Source organism: Cyprinodon tularosa, unplaced genomic scaffold (assembly GCF_016077235.1).
Source record: "Cyprinodon tularosa strain WSP-4 unplaced genomic scaffold, ASM1607723v1 ctg1182, whole genome shotgun sequence".
NCBI lineage: Eukaryota > Metazoa > Chordata > Actinopteri > Cyprinodontiformes > Cyprinodontidae > Cyprinodon > Cyprinodon tularosa.
The window spans coordinates 69,196-75,829 of NW_024037984.1; the positions used below are offsets into that span (position 1 = coordinate 69,196).

The 6,634-nt window shown below is 34.4% G+C and overlaps 1 pseudogene; it reads left to right on the forward strand.

Annotated features, from left to right (window-relative positions):
• Window positions 1-1,492: 1,492 nt before the first annotated feature.
• Window positions 1,493-2,470, forward strand: LOC119771740 (annotated as a pseudogene).
• The last annotated feature ends 4,164 nt before the right edge of the window (window positions 2,471-6,634 follow it).

Here is a 6,634-nt window from a genome sequence, read left to right on the forward strand (position 1 = left end):
GATGGGTCATTTATAATGTTTCGGCCTTGGGACACGCAGCACTGAGATGAAATGTCTTTTATGGAGGGAAGAGGAGCCCCAATTATCTTCTCTGCTGTTCTCACCACTCTCCTCACTTCCTTCCTGTCTGCGGCGCTGCAGCCTCCACACCAAACAGTGAGACAGCTGGTCAGAACACTCTCTATGGTGCTTCTGTAGAATGCCGTGAGGACGGGTGAGGGCAGATGGGCCCTCCTAATCCTCCTCAGAAAGTACATGCGCTTTTGTGCCCTTTAGCTTTATTACTGTTGTGTTAAAAACTACGGTAGAGTAATCAGAGCACTTCTAAAGGAGCCTAACAGGGTAGCTGATGGAAAACTCAGATTCTAAAATGTAGAAAAATATATATAAATAAAATATAGAAAATAAAATGAAGAGCACACAAATCTTTATCTTCTTTTCTTTCATTATGCAGTTCTGTTTATTTTTCTTGCGAACTTCTGCTGGAAAAACAACTATTTTCCCCTTTATTTTTTAATGCAATTAAACACTATAATTTAGCCGATAACAAAACAAAACAAAAATATTTGAAGTTAATTTATTTAAGAAAAATATTGTACTCAGGGTGTGTAGAAAGATGCCAGCAGTATTTTTGAGTGACATTCAACCACTCAATGACATTGAGTGCTTGCAACACTTGGAGTTATTAAGGTGCAGGAAAATACTCTGTAGTCTTTGTGCCTCAAAGTAATTTTATAGTTTAGCTTAGTTGTGTTTATCGGATATGAACAGAGAAAGCCTTTCCTTTCTCCTTATCATGATTCTTGCCAATGTAGCAATCTATATTGATACACTGTATTCAGCACCTGCAAAATTAAATCTTTACTTCCAAACTCTCCATCAAACACACAATTCACACCCATTTTAGACTTATCAATTTTAGTAGATCAGTCTCAACCAGCCTTGTAACTAGAGTTTCTTACTTTTGATCCCAGTAGATCATGACCTAAGAGTTTCAAAAAATTTGTTCTGTCAGCTTGAGTTATAAATGCAGAAAAGTTTTTAATTTGAAATTTTGTATTATACATATCCATTTACAATGACTCTTAAGCAACAACAAAAACAAATGAAAGAAAAGGGTAAATACATGGTAAATGACTGTTGGGACACTGTATATAAGAGACACAGAACAAATTCACCAGTCCCTCCCATCCTCATTGGCAAACTTGTGGGATCCAAAAAGGGGATGGGTAAGTAAGCATTAAATATGTGAGCATAGAGACCATTTAGCTCAGAGCGATCAGCACCGACACACTGACTGGTTCCACAGAGACGCATATGATAGTCAGCGAGTTGCACTGATGTTCTAATGGTAAAAGTTTATTAGGATAAAAATGTAACAGACATATTTCAGGAGTTCTCACATTCACATAATTCCCTTTTGAAATATCCAATGTGTTTTATGTGTGTAATTGTTTTGTTGAAATAGATTTGGATTAAGCTTTAGGTCCTAATGGAAAACAGGAATAATGTTGTGACTGACATTCTGCATCCCTGCTATGAAATTAATCACATTAGTCTAAAGGTAACAACAACTCCCTCTGCTGTGTGTGTATTAGTGTATAGTTTTTTGGCACTTTTGTCTCTTCTCACGGTATGTGGAAACCTCATTGTAATAATATCTATTTCTTATTTTAAACAACTCCACACTCCCACCAACACTCTCATTATGTCTTTGGCTGTGGCCGACCTGCTGGTTGGTGTTCTAGTATTTCCTTTAAGCATGTCCTTTTCTCTTAGCTCTTGTTTGTACAACAATAACATGTTTTGTGAGATAAGAGACAGCTTAGATGTATTGCTCAGCAATTGCTCTATTTTGCATCTGTGTTGTATTTCTGTAGACAGATATCATGCAGTGTGTCAGCCTCTAACATATAAATCTAAGATTAATGGCCGAGTTGTCTTCATCATGATTGCTGTCAGCTGGGGTGTTTCTGTGCCCGTTGCAATTGCTGTGGTGCAAACTAGACCAATCAATGATGAATGTCAGGACACATGCTTTATTGACGTTATCATTGCAAACATTGTTGGAGCTTTATTTTCATTTTACCTTCCTGTTGTCATAATGCTTTGCATTTATATGAAGATATTTGCTGTTGCACAGAGACAAGCATGAAGCATCCAATCTACGACAAAGTCTGGAGTAACAGTCAGTAAGATGGAGAGAAAAGCAACCAAAACTTTGGCTGTTGTTTTAGGAGTTTTTCTCTTTTGCTGGGCTCCTTTCTTCTTTTACATCACTTTTCAACCTTTAGAAAATAATTTAGCACCAATCCATGTCTTTGAAATTCTCACTTGGCTTGCACTGTCAAACTCTACACTAAATCCATTTATTTATAGTTTCTTTTATAGCTGGTTCAGGTCGGCCTTCAAGATGATTATTTCTGGGAAAATCTTTAAAGAAAACTTTGTTAACTTGAATTTGCACTAAAGCTTAATTTAAAGAATCGACAGATATGTAAAATTATATTCAGTGAATGTGGCTGGATTTTGTTCATAAAGCAATAGTTTAATTGGTTTAAGTCTTTTACAGCATTTATTTAACTGGTTTAAGCAGCTGAAAGCAGCAGTTATTGTAGATCCTTTAAGAACTGGGCATTTTTCTTTCCACACATATTCTGAGGGGGTTAATTTATGCACACAAAATTTGAACATAAAACAAGAAACTCCCTGAGGTCTCCCGCAATCTCTTATATATAGAGTTTTGAAAATAGAATATCATAGTAACATTGCTGCAGACAAATTACATGTTGAAAATGTCTTAATTTTCTATAATAAAGAAAACAATGTAATAACATATCTGAAACGAATCCCACAATAAATGAACCCAGTTATTAAACACATGTCAGCATGGCTTCCTTTGTAGTAGGGTTTGGTATAGAATACTCTTTGGAATTAAGTGCTGATTTTTACCTTTTTATGTTTCTTTTATATATTACAGAAAGTATATTTATTCATTTTATTTGGACAAATATTATTTAAAAAAAAGAAGAAGAAAGCCTGTTCATGAGCCCTGCATATAGACTGGTGGTGCACAGTCTACAGTTAGATTTGGCCTTTAAAATTTGATAACTTAGGTTAGATGGTGTTGGAGATTTTTCTTACATGGTCTCTAAAGATTAAATATGAATCAAAGGTACCCCCAAAATACTTACAATTTTCTATAACTTGTAACTCTCCATTGTTATGCAATTATAATATATTTAATGCCCACCAAAAAAAGGGGTAAATACTGCTTTCTAATTAATAAGATAATATGTCATATATATGACTGTCATATATTGTTCTGTGAACACTTACCCTACTGACTGTGTGTTAGAACAACAATGAAAGTGTGAATTGAGCTCAATTCATGGTCAAACACATAACTGCGCATATATAGCAACAATTTACCTGAACTATTAAATATATACTAGTTTATTAACATACATTTTCAGCCTCAAGTAAAAAATATTTCAGTTAAAAACTTTTGACTTAATGACTAATACTTGACCAAACTGATCTATGAACCAATGAATGAATGAATGAATGAATAGCAATTTATTTCAGACAATTTGACAAACAACAATTAATGAATTAACCAAATACATACAAAAGAGACTAGCTTTCATCAACAAAACAGAGCAACAATTTCGAATATAACTAAATTCACCTGAACATATATAGAAACAATAGTCTCCACCAAATTAACCTGTTGGTATATACAGCCAGAGAAATAACATTGATTAATGGAAATTTTCTGAAAGAGGGTATTAAGAAGTAAAAATACCCCCTCTCCTTTTAAGTGCCCTTACATTTACTGAAAGTAGAGTAACTTTCCTGTGACTTTATCCAATATTCACACCCACAAAAAAAAAAAAAAAAAAAAAATATGTATATATATATATATATATATATATATATATATATATATATATATATATATATATATATATATATATATATATATATATATATATATATATATATATTTCACAAGGGTTTTCTAATCATTAATTAGCCTTCTGAGCCAATGAGCGAATACATTGTACCATTAGAACACTGTAGTGATAGTTGCTGGAAATTGGCCTCTATACACCTATGTGGATATTGCACCAAAAACCAGACATTTGCAGCTAGAATAGTCATTTACCACATTAGCAATGTATAGAGTGTATTTCTTTAAAGTTAAGACTAGTTTAAAGTTATTGTTGGGTTTTCAATCCAGAGAAATGTGAGTTTAAAAGATTAAGAGGAAATGATCAAACAGAGACAAGGATTTATAACGTCAGGCTCTGCAGAAGGGGAGAAAAGCTGTTGGCTCAGAAACCAGCACCTTCTCACACAGATCCCTTCATAGCAAAGCCTTTTATTAACAGCTTACAACGTCATAGGGCGGGCCTTAAACAGAAGACCCAGTAATGATTATCTGGGAGGATGCAGGTCATAAGATGACCATCTGGCTGGATGGAAGTCACACAACTGTGTGATTCTGCCTCATGACCTACTGGAGGTCATAAAAGTTTATGACCCTTCTGGTTGAATCACAGGATAGAAATGTAGCATCTTCTTTCTTTCAATGTTTCATATGTCCACACAATAATTTTATAATTATCACTCTAACAGTTATCTTCATTGAAAAGTACAATTGTTTTCCTTCAAAAATAAGGACATTTCAATGTGACCTGAAATTTTTGAATGGTAGTGTGTGTGTATTTATATATATATATATATATATATATATATATATATATATATATATATATATATATATATATATATACACCGCAGGCCAAAACCCCGACGACTTCATTAGTATGATCGTGAAATCCTGCCTTATGAACTGTTCTGATGGTCCTTTTTCATGATGTGCATATTGGTCGCGGGGAGGTTTTATAGGTGTTGCCCCATATTTCTACACAGCAACTCAAGTAAGGTAATATAAGTGCAAAATAGAGAATATGAAGTCCAGCATAACGTTTAGGTTTGCTGAGAATAGCAACACTTCTTGATATTTTAGTTTAAATGTATTTTATATGAGGTCTCCGGCAAATCTTATTGTCTATTATTACTCCCAAGAACTTCATTTCCTTAACTCTCTACTGTCACATTATCTATCAGGATACGTACATTTGTTTTACCTTCGCAGTTTTCAAACAACATAAACTTGGTATTATCTAAATTTAATGATAGTTTGTTAATATCAAACCATATCTTAAGTGGCCATAACTCAATGTTGATATCATCCATAAGCTGATCCAAATTATCACCTGTACAAAACATAAATAATTTTGGCCCCAATACTAACCCCTGGAGGACACAACAAACAATGTCCTAGCACCATGACTGGCAGCCAACCATTTGCACAAATTATTGCCTGTTGCTTAGATAACTTTTCATCCAGTGTAGTAGTACACCATAACATCCAAATTTCTACATTAATAAGCTCTATTTTAGATCAATAGATACACCAACTGCAAATGTATTATTGTCTAAGGTGCTCCTGACTTCTATCAATTCAATGATGGCCGTTGCTGTTGATGTTTGTGATCTAAATCCATGATTACTTTCGGTAAGCAGTTTATGTTTATTAATGAATGTATCTAATATATCCACAATTTATTTCCTAAAAATTTTGGAAAACTGTGGAAGTAGAGAATCAGGACTATAATTTGTGAAATGGTGTCTGTCCCCAGATCTATAAAGTGGTATAACCTGGGTAATTTTCATCTTTTATGGATATTTACCCAACTGAGATGAAAGATTGCAAATGTAACTCAGAGGCTGAATAATTTCCTCAATTACCTTCTTAATTATTGTCTTATCAATGCCATCACAGTTAGTTGACCTTTTGTTATTACATATATTGACAATATCTATAATTTCCCTTCCTCTCACAGCAGTAAGAAACATTGAATAAGGATTTCTGCTGATTAATGTTTCATTCGGAGCTCCAGTTGTTGTAGAATCCAAGATTTTTGCTGCTAGTTTGCGGCCCACACTCAGGAAATATATTTTTTAAATTATGAACGTCATTAATGTACTCAAAATTGTTATTATTCTTGTGACATGGTGAAAGTGAGTTGTGTGTGATAATCAGTGTTGGGCACATTACTTTGAAAAAGTAATTAGTTATAGTTACTAGTTACATCTCCCAAAAAGTAACTGAGTTACTCTACAGTAAAAGTAACTAGTTACTAGTAAAAGTAACTATTGCGTTACTTTTGCGAGTGTATGAAATTAATAACTGGGGATGTCTAATTCTGAAATCCTGTGTTTGGGTTGTTATAGATACTGCAACATGTAGCTATATCTATCTATCTATTCTATCTATCTATTCTATTCCATCCATCCATCCATCCATCCATCCATCTTTCTCTCTTTCTCCATATAGGCTAATGATCGTTCACTCTCTCCGTAGTTCCCCTGTGGCGCGAGCACAGAGCGGCTGTTATGCGCCTTTAGCAAGCATGCGCGTTTCCCATCGCTTGCGCGGTGAATCGTGCCGCCGCGCTGTGCGGAGATGCAGGGGAAACCGTATCTGATGGGAAAACGCAGCTCAACATAACACCGGTATTTCCATCTGGAATACGCTGTTTTGCCACTGGAGTCCTCC